The 14,899-nt window shown below is 42.3% G+C and overlaps 1 long non-coding RNA gene across 4 annotated transcripts in view; it reads right to left on the bottom strand.

Annotated features, from left to right (window-relative positions):
- Window positions 1-14,899, bottom strand: part of LOC126086670 (uncharacterized) — an 81,373-nt gene that overhangs the window by 50,626 nt on the left and 15,848 nt on the right. The window contains exon 3 of one of the 4 annotated variants that reach the window (XR_007519567.1): window positions 7,004-7,507. The exons of the other annotated variants lie outside the window; for them this stretch is intronic. This is a non-coding gene — a long non-coding RNA (uncharacterized LOC126086670). Of the gene's footprint in view, window positions 1-7,003; window positions 7,508-14,899 lie in introns of those variants that run through there. 4 annotated transcript variants of the gene reach the window in all.

Below are 14,899 nucleotides of genomic sequence, written 5' to 3'. Positions count from 1 at the left end.
CTGTGAGGGCTGAGAAGAAACTGTTAGAGACCTCAGAGTTTATTTTCTAGAGAAACATCAATCTGCATGAGACTGAACCTCCATGTGGATTAGTATGAATTCCATTGCAAAGTTATTTTTTCCTAAAATACTTGTAACAATCTTGTTTTGAAAGAAACAAGATTTCCCTTTTGTTTTGGTGACCATACATTCAAAAAATTTTAGTATTCTCTTACATATTAGTTTCCATGTTCCTGTTCATTGGTTTAGGTGAAATACTATGAAAGGAAATTCTTGTTAGTTTCTATCTGGAATTATGTTGCTAACTACCTGCTAATTTCATAGATTTAATCATATAATACACAAGATTCCTCTTTTACGCCACTCTTTTATGGACTTCAAAAATCTGACATGACATGGCCTGGTTCAGAATGAAAATGAATGTTGAAAGAAAACTTCAATGGTTTTGGAAACTTGATGTTAATAGTACTCTGTACTTTTATTTGAATACGATTTTATGATGGCAACTGCCTATCTCTCCTGGTTATGGCCGTAACTATATACATCTGTATTTATCCCATATATACTCTCTTTAACACAGAATTTTCATGCCTATTATTTCTCACGCTTTCATACAGGTTGGGTGTACTACTGACCATTGTAAAGTGCCAGGATTCCCACATAATGTAAGTATGTATTTTTTCCTCAGTTCTAAACTGGCTTATAAATTCATACACTGTATCCTGCTGACTTTTTAAAAATACTTGCTATAGTCTTTTGGTCAAGAAAATAAAAAACTATAACAGTTTGTGTAGCTAATCTCTTTTCCTACAGCTCGTGTATAAGTGATGTATAATAATCAGCACCTAATTAAAGTATGCAGTTTGTTGAATTTTGATGTGTGTATACAGCCATGAAACCATTACCATTGTCAAGATAATGAACCTAACCCTCACCCGCAAGACATTCCTGCTGATTCTTTTAATTCATTCTGTCCTCTCCTTGGGTTTCTGCCACTCCTCTTCCAACCACTGATAGGTATTTTTATAGAACTTTTATGTAATTGAAGCATACAAGATTTACTTTTGGTTTTCATTGAGGATTCTTTAAGTCACAATAATCATTTTTAGATTTATCCAGGATGTGTGGTGTGCTAATAGTTGCTTCATTTTCATTGCTGAGTAGAAGTTCTGTATATGAATATGCCACAGTGTGTTTATCCTTTACCTTGGAAAGAGACATGGGGGCTGGTTTTTCCCCTTAGGACATGGCCCGTTAAAAAAAAACCCAGAAAGCAGCACCTTCACAGGGTTGTCCCAGCTTATACTTTCATTTTGCAAGTTCACGATGAATCATTCTTGCCTGGTTCCATAATTCATTCGTTTCTTTTGCTGAATCATATTCTGTCAAATGCGTATCTCTGTTGAATACACTGTCTTGAAGGAAATGTTGAGAATGAAAGTAATCAGTTTTCAAGAACAAACAGTTAAATCCAAAGTATCAGGTATCCGGAGAGTCAGAACTTGCTCTGAAGAAGTCTGTCTCCATGCACAGAGGAGTAGAATAGAATTAAAATCAAGGATCTTAGAGAAACCTCGGGTTGTTAGTGTCATCTACATGGTCACCACTTTGCTTTTATTCAAGCGCTAAAAGTTGATTAATTCTGAATAAAGACATCTCTTTTTGTAGCAATTTTCAGGCTTTTTTTTTTTTTTTTGCCCTGTGCTTGTCTTTAAGATGCTAAAAATTCAATGTATCCATGAGAAAAGTGTGATTCAGCATTAGACACAAGGGCAGGTAGAGCCTCTGGGGAACCAGAGATTGAGCCCCATTACAGACAGGACACTCACAACCTCTAACAACACTGCCAGACTCAGAGGAAACACCAGGTGGCCAGCTGCCAACCTTCCTGGAAGCAGAGAAACCCACTGGAGATATCTGATGGGTGGGGATGGTTCTCGGAGGCTGATTTGGGGTTTCTCTCCATGATTCCATGTGACTGCTATAATATATTTCTTTGAGGCTTCTTGTGACTTCGAATATTGCTCTTTCAGCTCATCGACAATAGTTTTCCTGAGCCGGACCAAAACCTTATAACGACGTTCCTCTTTCTGCAGATTGCTACTTTAGCAATACTCTTTCTCCTCACTCTCCGTTCGGTGAGTATTTTCACATACCTTGTAGATATGCTTTCAATCATGGATAATCAGGACAGAGAACGACCCCATAGGGTTTCCAAGGAGCACCTCGCGGACTGGAATGCCCACCTTTGGATTAGCAGCCTTAGCTCTTAACCACTACACCACCAGGACTGGGGTTTTTGTTTGTTTGTTTGTTTATACATATGCTTTCAATCATGAATAATCAGGAATTCTTATACTCACTGGCCTATTATTGGATTTCCCTTTAGTCTACTAATGAGAACACAAATCGATGAGTGAAACCAAACTAACTTTCTAAAACAGTCTCATCTCCTTTAGTGAAGAATCAGTGAATAAGACAAGTACATAACTTCGATGAAAAAACTTTTAATTGATAAATTCTTTCGATCAAAGGAATTAAATATTAACTCTTCTGGGGCCCCGTTCACATACTGGTAGTGGAACCGCGAATTCTCACAACCATCCTGAAATGCAGTGTAACACTGTCTACCCGAAGCCTTAAAAATACAGCCTTTTATTCACCACAGTCCCATGTCTAGTCATCTTCCCTAATGAAAGAGCCACCACGCATCCAAAGACCTGGTGAGAGCACACTCAGTGGAACAGGATGGGATTACAGGGCAAATGTGGCAACAAACTGAATCACTCATGGTAGAGGGATGGTGGAACTAGTGTAAATCCTCACAGTGGAGGCAGCTCCTAAAAGTCATATGCTTCAAAGACATTTCAGAGCACAGAAAATTTTCTAAATGTCAAGTGTTTTTAAAGACCCAGAAACCAGGCTTTCTATGTTGTGTAGAGAAGAGTGTATATGTTTCTGCACAGGGAGAGTGAACAATTGCTTCATGAAAATACCACAAAATGGAAGAACAGGGCTTTCTAAAGGGTGCTGTTACCACCATTGTATTGACTTCTTGACAGTTATTTCTGGGGCTCCAAGCACTCAATTCTGTCCTCACTCCAGCGTTGAGGGTGGGGGCGCTTTTCCCCTTCCTTTTTACCAAAGCCTTGGCTGGACTCTAGGACTCTTCCTTACTTACTCCTACGTATGATCTCAGAGTTTCTTATGCACTTTGACTTAATCTAGTTTTTGTTTTTTGCTTTTTGGTTGCATCCTTTACCATCCCCTAAAGTGTAGTGTTTTTAAAGTGTAGTGGGATCAGCGGGAGGGATAGAGTTTTCTAGGACTGATGCTCTTTTGAGAACTGGTGGAGGGGAAGGTGCCAGGTGCGGACATCTGCATCATTAGGTTTCAGCTTTTATAATTCATAGTGTTTTGGTCTGTCCTATTGAAGTATATTAAAACTATAACTGCTTTTCTATTCTGCAGGGTCGGCGGGCTTCAGCAAGGACCCTTCCTTGCCCAAGAGGGTCAGACACACGCTGCCCCACCAGATGCCCTCCATCAGTACTCACGGACAGTGGGGCACCAGCTCCATCCAGATTTCTTCCCCAGCCTTGGACTGACCCTTCACCACACCCTCCACCACCTCCTCCCAGATATGTTCCCAAAACTGGGCCAGACCCTCCCCCTCCTCCTCCCAGATATGTTCCCAAAACTGGGCCGGACCATAACACTCCTCCTCCCACCGGACTTTCCAAGCCCAGGCCAGACCCTCCCCCTCCTCCACCCACCCCTGTTCACAAACCCAGGCCAGACTCTCCCCCTCCTCCTCCCACCTGTGTTCCCAAATCCAGGCCAGAGCCTCCCCCTCCTCCTCCCACCCCTGTTCCCAAACCTAGGCCAGAACTTCCCCCTCCTCCTCCGAGCCGTGTTCCCAAACCCAGGCCAGACCCTCCCTCTCCTCCTCCCACCAGTGTTCCCAAACCCCTTCCAGACCATCCCCCTCCTCCTCCCACCGGACTTCCCAAACCCAGGCCAGACCCTCCCCCTCCTCCTCCCACCTGTGTTCCCGAACCTGGGCCAGACCCTTCCCCTCTTCCTCCCAACCCTGCTCCCAAACCCAGGCCAGAACCTCCCTCTCCTTTTCCCACCCGTGTTCCCAAACCCTGGCCAGAACTTCCCCCTCCTCCTTCCACCTGTGTTCCCAATCCTGGGCCAGACCCTTCCCCTCCTTCTCCTTCCACCTGTGCTCCTAAACCTGGGCCAGAGCCGCCCCTTCCCACCCCAGTTGGCAAACCTGGGCCAGAGCCTCCCCGGCCACCTCCCAGCAGTATTCCGGGTCCTCCACTAAATCCTCCCCCTCCTCCTCCTCCCAGCCCTGTCCCTGGACCTCCCCTAGACCCTTCCCCTCCTCCTCCCAGCTGGCCTCCCAAGGCTTGGCCAGAGTCTCAACCTCCTTGTACACCCTCCTATCCTCCCAAGCCTCCACCAGGGTGCTCACTTCCCCCTCCCTTCTGGCCTCCACCTCCTCCACCAGGCTGGCACCCTCCTCCCCCACCCTTCTGGCGAGCCCCTCCCCCACCTGGCTGGCGTCCCCCTCCCACACTTTTCTGGCATCCTCCTCCCCCGCCCAACTCCCTTACTCTGCCTCCAAGGAGCTGGCTTCCCCCTACCACAAGAGGCTGCCCTCCACCCACCACTCCAGAATGCCTTCCATCAACCTCACCCGGATGTGGTCCACCCACCCCACCCGGATGCCCCCGCCCTCATCAACCTGGCTGCTGTCCATCTCCCCCTCATGGCTGGTATCCCTCTCCCCCGCACGGCTGGGGTCCCCCTCCCCCGAATGACTGCCATTCACCTCCCCCGATATGCTGGGGTCCCCCTCTCCCGCGCAGCTGGGTTCTGCCTCCCCCGCACGGCTGGGGTCCCCTTCCCCCTCATGGGTGGGGTGCCCCTCCTCCACCCCCCTGGCATGCCCCTGCCGCACCCGCCTGGGGTCCCCATAACCCCCCTGGCTGGTGTCCCCCTCCATCACTTGGCTGTCGTCCACTTTCCCCACCCAACCTGCCAGATGGGCCTCAGCAGCTGCCTCTGTAACCCAACGACACATCTCGGTCTTATACTCTCCAATTAAATCAAAACAGAAAGCCAAACTCGTTGTCATCAGGTCAATTCCTACTCATACCAACCCTACAGGACAGAGTAGAGCTACCCCACAGAGTTTCCAAGGAGTGCCTGGTGAATTCAAACTGCCCACTTTTGGTTAGCAGCCCTAGCACTTAAAACCATAGGCCCCAGGGTTCCCCTGACCTATTAGCTGATTGAAGTAATAGGGACACCACTTTTAAGGAAAACAGAAAGTGACAAGTTTATTATCAGTGCAGATAACGAGCAACGCAGGGTCTAGTGACCAGAAGACCATGAGCTTTCCGAGCTGGGAACTTGGGGATCTTTAAGGGGAAGACTGCTTCCAGGTCTTACACCTTAGTCCCTTTAGCATGCCCATTCATGGAATTCCCCTCCCCTGTCCAAGTTTGGGAGTCCCATTGTCCAGTCATCTTGGGTTGCATGTACTGGTGGATGGACCTCTCACTCCAGAATGGGCTCCAGGTACAACGGTGGGCTGATAATTGTGCACCCCTCCGGAGGAGGGAAGCTCTGAGGTCAGATTCTGCGTGAGCCTGGGTGGCAGCTTGGAGCTGGTTCTCAAGGTGCAGCCTTTTCCCTTGAACAATGTGACTTAAAAAATGTTGCCTAGCATTGGAGGTTAGTCGGGAAGAAAAGGGAGTTACTGGACCTTGCACAGGAATTCTATCTTATCTTGGCACGCCTCTCAGCAGTCTTTAGCTGGGATTTCACCTCAACCACATACTGGTAGGACTCAGTGTCCGAAGCCTCTAACACCTCCTCACTTCCAGCCTCTGGAAACCTTTACACAGTTGCCAGAGTCTCCTGCTTCAACAGCCTGATCACCGTTATTGTTCTCCCTGCCGTCAAAGAATCTCATTCTACCTCCTTCCAGCTTCCATGGCAGAAAACCTACGTCTGTGGAAAGAGATCACTCTTTATTTAAGAAATCTTAACAGTGCCATTAAACTCACTGCAGAAAATTTGTTATCAACTAAAATTGGTACCATTTGAAAAAGAATCTCACAATTGGTGTCTCTCCTAAGTTGGTTAGATTTAAGGTAAGCACACAACCACTCAACACATATTTGTTTCCTCAACAAACCTTTATTGACTACCTGCTGTCTGCTATGACAAACAACAGACCTGATCCTTAGCCTCATGGTCTTCAGATACAACAATCTGAAATAAGTGTGTGCAAAAATTGTCTAGAGTTCTTTAGCCTGGAGAGGACGTTAACCCGTGGCCATCGAGTCCACACTCACTTATAACAATCTCATAGGACAGAGTAAACTGCAGCACAGGGTTTCCAAAGAGCTTGGATGTGAACTGCCAACCTTTTGGTCAGCAGCCCATCTCTTAACCACTGTGCCATCAGGGCTCTGGAGAGGACAATAGGGCCCAACAAAATCACCTTTTACAGATGAAGAAACTAAGGTTGAGTGACTTGCCCCTAATCTCCCAGTAAGGATCCCCAGGGTTGTGTTCTTGACCGTATTCTCATCTCATTCCACTCATTCGCAACCACTTTCACAGCTTAACTGCCCTGTATATACTAGTGATTCCAACTTGTATATTAGCTCGGGACCTCTTTCCCTAAGTTTTTGTGTGTCGATATGCTGTCTACCAGAGACACATTTCAGATCCAAAACACAAACAGGTTGAAACTAGAAGTATGGAAAAAAATATCCCATGCAGATAGTAACTGTGACCCTAATACCTTGCAATATGTTTTCTCCTTTTCAAAATGGGTGACTGAGAGCTTGACCTAACTAACACCATAATGATACTCTAAGTAACCAACAAGCTTTTTATTTTTTTTTATTGCATCAGCTGCACTGGTCTCTTTCCAAAGGGGTGCAGAGCCCTCTCGGCTCTTGCACCTTGGTTTCCCTTCTCTTCTTTGTTCTCTTGGGGGATGTCCTTCAGCCAGCAAGACAGTAGCTGGGAAGGCTGCCTGGTGCTTTTGGTCTGCAGCTTCCTTTCTTGCTCCTTCTCTCAGTCAGAGTGGACTTGGCAGGCCAATTCCAATAGCCAAGATATTTTATAGAAGTTTTTTTTGCCTCTTACAAACATAAAGATTAGAGTCCAGATGTCCAGCATGCATATCTTTATTTTAATAGTTTCTTGTTGTTTCGTAACGTATATGGCCATCCGTGGGCTATGTGCTTAAAAACTTTGAGTAATCCTCGCCAAAATGAAATATAAGCTCAGATGTAAGAACTGCTTTTCGGGACTCCATAGACACAGCCTGCATTGCTGTTAGAACTTCCGCTGGTGCCACCTCCTCCTAATAAACTTTCTCTCTTTCTGACTTGGAGTTTCTTCATTGGCTCGACTGCTCCAGGGTACAGACCATATTCGGGTAACAGTAACCAAAAAAGTTGGATGGCTGTATTAATATCAGACAAAATAGACTTTAGGTCAAAAACTGTTACAACAGAAAAAGGACATTATATAATGATAAAAGGGTCAATTCATTAAAAACATGTATGCCCCCAACAGAGTTGTAAAATATATGAAGTAAACATGACAGAATTTAAAGGAGAAATAGTTCTACAGTCCTAGTTACTTCAGTAATGGACAGAGTATCTAGACAGATCAATAGGGAAATAGAGGACTTCAACAACACTATTAAAAAAACTAGACCTAATAGACATATACAGAATACTTCACTCAACATCAATGAAACACACATTCTTCTCCAGTGCACATAGATTATTCTCCAGGATAGAGCATACACTAGGTCACTGTCTTAGCTATCAAGTGTTGCTATAACAGAATGCCACGCGTGAGTGGCTTTAATAAATTTATTTTCTCAGAGTTGAAGTGGCTGGAAGTCTGCAGTCAGGGTGCCAGCTATAGGGGAAGACTCTCTGTTAGTTCTGGGGGATGGTCCGTATCTCTTTTCAGCTTCTGTTTCTTGGTTCTGTGGAGAGCTCCTGTGGTGTGGCATCTATCTTCCCCCATCTCTGCTTGCTTGCCTGCTTATTTGCTCAGTCTGCTGTTTTATATCTCAAAAGAGATTGATTTAGGACACATCCTCACTACTGCTGCCTCATTAATATAACACATTATATGTTAATATATAATATTACGTATTAATACATTAATAGATAATATATATTATTATAACAATGAAAACCTATTCCCAAATAGGGGTATAAGAACAGGAATGGGGTGAAGGTTTACAATCCATATTTTGGGGGACACAACTCAATCCATAACTGTCAATACAAATCTAAATAAATTTAAAAAGATTAAAATCATACAAAGTCTCTTCTCCAACCACATGGAATGAAACTAGAGATCAAGTAACAGAAGAAAAACTGGAAATTACAAACATATATGGAAATTAAACAACACACTATTAACCAGTGGTCAAAGAAGAAGCTAACGGACAATCAGAAATGCTGAGAGATGAGCAAAATGAAAACAACATATCAAAACTTAAGAGATTCAGCAAGGCCATAGCTTAAAGGGAAAAGTATACTTGTGAATGCCGACATGAGGGGAAAAAAATTTAAATCAATAAGCTAACTTTACAGTTTGAGAAACTACACAAAGAAGAACAAACTCATTCCAAAGCTACCACAAGGGAAGAAAATAAACAAAGATCAAAGCAGAGATAAATGATAGAGAGAATAGCAAAACAATAGAACAAAATCAACAAAACTAGAAGTTGGTTCTTTGAAAAGATCAGTAAAATTGACAAATCACTACCTACACAAAGACAAGAGAAGATGCAAATTTTTTTACCAGAAATGAAAGTAGAAACATTACAACAGAATGCATGTGCATTTTCAAAAATATAAGAGACTACTAGGAACAATTTTACGCCAAGATATTAGATAATCTAGATGAAATAGACACAGTCCTAGAAACCCACAAACTACCTATACTGATTCAAGAAAAAATAGAAAATCTCAAAAGATCCACCACAAGTGAAGAGATTGAATTGGTAATCAATATCATCCCAACAAAGAAAAGCCCAGAACCAGATGGCTTCAGTGGGGAATTCCACCGAACATTTAAACAAACAATGACAACAATGCCTCTCAAAAAAAACTCTCCCAAAAAATAAGAGGATGGATCACTTCCTAAATCACTTTATGAGGCCACCATTACCCTAACACCAAAGACAGACAAGGACACCAAAAGAACACTACAGGAGGGGGCCAAGATGGCTGACCAGGTAGACACTACCTCAGATCCCTCTTGCAACAAAGACTCGGAAAAACAAGTGAATCGATCACATACATGACAATCTATGAACCCTGAACAACAAACACAGATTTAAAGAGTTGACCTGAGTGACAGAGACTGAGAACGAACAACTACGGGGAAGCAGCGACTGTTTTCGGAGCCTGGAGCCAGCATCCCAGTCAGATAACCTTGGTGCTGGGCTTAGGACTGGGCCCAGGGGAGCTGAACACAACATCTTGTGCAGGCGCAAACATGGGGCGCAGCCCTACGCCCCTGAACTGACCCCGGGAGGGGGCCCAGGTGGTCCACGCAGGCGGCGCAGTGACGCGGCTGGCAGGAGGAGAAGTCCCCGGGAGGCAGCGGCTGATTTTGGAGCTGGGAGTGCAGCGTCCCAGCCAGGGAAGCTTGATGCTGGGCTTTGGACTGGCAGCGGAGGAACTGACCGCCGCTTCTACGGGCCAGACCCTCGGGGGCAATCTCTACACACCCAGCACACATAGGCGACATGCCCCTCGGGAATCTCAGATAAAATAGTCATCCCAAGCAAGATAAGCAACTTTGCTATAATCCGGGATGCTACTCTCTCCTGTTTTTCTAAACCCTCCCCTCCCCTTCCCAGGCGGCTTCATTAACATTGGAATTTCCTAAGCCAGAGGGAGAATGCTCCGGCTCCGCGGCTTTTCTTTTCCTTTTTTTTTTTTTTTTTTTTGGTCTTTTCCTAACCCATTCTTCCGGCCTGAGAGAAGCAACCACAAAAAACCCAGGCACCAAAAATCCTTCCCTAATTGGACTAAAAACACAGAAATAGCTCCAGCCAAGCATATACGATCCATATCTCAGGCTTTCATCCCTACAGGGAACAAGGTGGCTATTATAATGCAAAGGCATTTCTGATAGGGATCTGACTGCATTGTTTTTTAGCAGATTTACTGGAAAAACAAGTTTCCCAGGTCTGATATCTCTGCTTATTCAACAGAGCGCTCACTGACCCACAACAGGGAACTGAGGGCTGAAGCTCCCCCCACACCACCTAGCCTCTTGCCTTAGGGGTCTAAGGAGGGTGACACCTACCAATCAGTAGAGGTAGTTGCATTGGGGGCCTATGGTACAGCTGCAGAGCCCTCCCACTAAGGTACTTTAGGAATAGAGACACACCTACCTCACTGACATTGGGGGAAGCCTGTCAGCATCCTGTCCCCCTGGAGTGTGAACCCCAGCTGCTAATAGAATCTGGTGCACACAACTATCACCACTACTTCTCAAGGTGGGTAGGTGTTAGGGTGCAGCACACACTTGATGACCCAAAATCAGATTCTACTCAAGAATAGTGAATAGACTCAGGCATATATATCTGGCAAAAGCCCAAACCACCTGGTAATAGGTCATAAGTAAGTCAAGGGCTACAACAACCAAGACAGCACAATCTAGTAGCCCATCCACGTATATTGAAAGAAAACCAAACAAGATAAGACTCAGTGAGCAAATATAGAATAAATCACTACAATATCTTAGTGATGGCTCGGAGACAGCAGTCGATATCAAACCACATAAAGAAGCAGACCATGACAGCTTCTACAACCCCCAATACAAAAGAATCAAAATCTTTCCCAAATGAAGATACAATCCTGGAATTATCAGATACAGAATGTAAAAAACTAATTTACAGAATGCTTCAAGACATCAGGGATGACCTCAGAAATGAAATAAGGCAAACTGCAGAAAAAGCCAAGGAACACACTGATAAAACAGTTGAAGAACTCAAAAAGATTATTCAAGAACATAGTGGAAAAATTAATAAGTTGCAAGAATCCATAGAGAGACAGCATTCAGAAATCCAAAAGATTAACAATAAAATTACAGAATTAGACAATGCAATAGGAAGTCAGAGGAGCAGAATCGAGCAATTAGAATGCAGAGTGGAAAATCTGGAGGACCAGGGAATCAACACCAACATAGCTAAAAAAAAAAAATCTGATAAAAGAATTTAAAAAAATGAAGAAACCCTAAGAATCATGTGGGACTCTATCAAGAAGGATAACTTGCGTGTGATTGGAGTCCCAGAACAGGGAGGGAGGACAGAAAACACAGAGAGACTAGTTGAAGATCTGCTGACAGAAAACTTCCCTTACGTCATGAAAGACGAAAGGATATCTATCCAAGATGCTCATCGAACCCCATTTAAGATTGATCCAAAAAGAAAAACACCAAGACATATTATCATCAAACTTGCCAAAACCAAAGATAAAGGAAAATTTTAAAAGCAGCCAGGGAGAAAAGAAAGGTCTCCTTCAAGGGAGAATCAATAAGAATAAGTTCAGACTACTCAGCAGAAACCATGCAGGCAAGAAGGCAATGGGATGACATATACAGAACACTGAAGGAGAAAAACTGCCGGCCAAGGATCATACATCCAGCAAAACTCTCTCTGAAATATGAAGGAGAATTTAAGATATTTACAGATAAACACAAGCTTAGAGAATTTGCAAAAAACAAACCAAAGCTACAAGAAATAGTAAAAGAAATTCTTTGGTCAGACAACCAATAATATCAGATACCAGCACAACACAAGGTCACGGAACAGAACATCCTGATATCAACTCAAATAGGGAAATCACAAAAACAAATTAAGATTAATTAAAAAAAAAAAAAGCTCAAAACAGGGAATCATTGAAGTCAATATGTAAAAGATCACAATAATCAAAAAGAGGGACTAAATACAGGTGGCATAGAACTGCCATATGGAGACAGACACAAGGCGATATAGAACAATACAAGTTAGGTTTTTACTTAGAAAAATAGGGGTAAATATTAAGGTAACCACAAAGAGGTATAACAACTCCATAACTCAAAATAAAAACCAAGAAAAACGTAACGGCTCAGCAAACATGAAGTCAAATACTATGAAAATGAGGATCTCACAATTTACAAAGAAAAACGTCTCAGCACAAAACAGTAAGTGGAAAAAATGAAATTGTCAACAACACACATAAAAAGGCATCAAAATGACAACACTAAACACTTATCCATAATTACGCTGAAAGTAAATGCACTGAATGCACCAATAAAGAGACAGAGAGTCTCAGACTGGATAAAGAAACACGATCCGTCTATATGCTGCCTACAAGAGACACACCTTAGACTTAGAGACACAAACTAAAACTCAAAGGATGGAAATAAATATATCAAGCAAACAATAAGCAAAAAAGAAGAGGAGTAGCAATATTAATTTCTGACAAAATAGACTTTAAACTTAAATCCACCATAAAGGATAAAGAAGGACACTACACAATGATAAAAGGGACAATGGACCAGGAAGATATAACCATATTAAATATTTATGCAACCAATGACAGGGCTGCAAGATACATAAAACAAACTTTAACAGAACTGAAAAGTGAGATAGACACCTCCACAATTATAGTAGGAGACTTCAACACACCACTTTCGGAGAAGGACAGGACATCCAGTAAGAAGCTCAATAGAGACACGGAAGACCTAATTACAACAATCAACCAACTTGACCTCATTGACTTATACAGAACTCTCCACCCAACTGCTGCAAAGTATACTTTTTTTTTCTAGCGCACATGGAACAGTCTCTAGAATACACCACATATTAGGTCATAAAACAAACCTTTGCAGAATCCAAAACATCGAAATACTACAAAGCATCTTCTCAGACCACAAGGTCATAAAAGTGGAAATCAATAACAGAAAAATTAGGGAAAAGAAATCAAATACTTGGAAACTGAACAATACCCTCCTGAAAAAAGACTGGGTTATAGAAGACATCAAGGAGGGAATAAGGAAATTCATAGAATGCAACGAGAATGAAAATACTTCCTATCAAAACCTCTGGGACACAGCAAAAGCAGTGCTCAGAGGCCAATTTATATCGATAAATGCACACATACAAAAAGAAGAAAGAGCCAAAATCAGAGAACTGTCCCTACAACTTGAACAAATAGAAAGTGAGCAACAAAAGAATCCATCAGGCACCAGAAGAAAACAAATAATAAACATTAGAGCTGAACTAAATGAACTAGAGAACAGAAAAACAATTGAAAGAATTAACAAAGCCAAAAGCTGGTTCTTCGAAAAAGTTAACAAAATTGATAAACCATTGGCTAGACTGACTAAAGAAATACAGGAAAGGAAACAAATAACCCGAATAAGAAACGAGAAGAGCCACATCACAACAGAACCAAATGAAATTAAAAGAATCATTACGAAAAATTCTACTCTAACAAATTTGAAAACCTAGAAGAAATGGATGAATTCCTGGAAAAACACTACCTACCTAAACTAACACAATCAGAAGTAGAACAGCTAAATAGACCCATAACAAAAAAAGAGATTGAAACGGTAATCAAAAAACTCCCAACAAAAAGAAGCCCTGGCCCAGATGGCTATACTGCAGAGTTCTACCAAACTTTCAGAGAAGAGTTAACACCGCTACTACTAAAGGTATTTCAAAGCATAGAAAATGACGGAATACTACCCAACTCATTCTATGAAGCCACCATCTCCGTGATACCAAAACCAGGTAAAGACATCACAAAAAAAGAAAATTATAGACCTATATCCCTCATGAACATAGATGCAAAAATCCTCAACAAAATTCTAGCCAATAGAATTCAACAACATATCAAAAAAATAATCCACCACGACCAAATGGGACTTATACCAGGTATGCAAGGCTGGTTTAGAAAAACCATTCATGTAATCCACCATATAAATAAAACAAAAGACAAAAAACACAAGATCTTATCAATTGATGCAGAAAAGGCATTTCACAAACTCCAACACCCATTCATGATAAAAACTCTCACCAAAATAGGAATTGAAGGAAAATTCCTCAACATAATAAAGGGCATCTATGCAAAGCCAACAGCCAACATCACTCTAAATGGAGAGAACCTGAAAGCATTTCCCTTGAGAACGGGAACTAGACAAGGATGCCCTTTATCACCGCTCTTATTCAGCATTGTGCTAGAAGTCCTAGCCAGAGCAATTAGGCTAGACAAAGAAATAAAGGGCATCTGGATTGGCAAGGAGGAAGTAAAATTATCTCTATTTGCAGATGACATGATCTTATACACAGAAAACCCTAAGGAATCCTCCAGAAAACTACTGAAACTAATAGAAGGGTTTGGCAGAGTCTCAGGTTATATGATAAACATACAAAAATCACTTGGATTCCTCTACATCAACAAAAAGAACATCGAAGAGGAAATCACCAAATCAATACCATTCACAGTAGCCCCCAAGAAGATAAAATACTTAGGAATAAATTTTACCAAAGATGTAAAAGACCTATACAAAGAAAACTACAAAGCACTACTACAAGAAATTCAAAAGGACATACTTAAGTGGAAAAACATACCTTGCTCATGGATAGGAAGACTTAACATAGTAAAAACGTCTATTCTACCAAAAGCCATCTATACATACAATGCACTTCCGATCCAAATTCCAATGTCATTTTTTAATGTGATAGAGAAACAAATCACCAATTTCATATGGAAGGGAAAGAAGCCTCGGATAAGCAAAACACTACTGAAAAAGAAGAAGAAAG

Source organism: Elephas maximus, chromosome 12, assembly GCF_024166365.1.
Source record: "Elephas maximus indicus isolate mEleMax1 chromosome 12, mEleMax1 primary haplotype, whole genome shotgun sequence".
NCBI classification, from domain to species: domain Eukaryota; kingdom Metazoa; phylum Chordata; class Mammalia; order Proboscidea; family Elephantidae; genus Elephas; species Elephas maximus.
The sequence above is the reverse complement of the archived record's forward strand: the minus strand, read 5'-3'. Positions and strand labels throughout refer to the sequence as shown.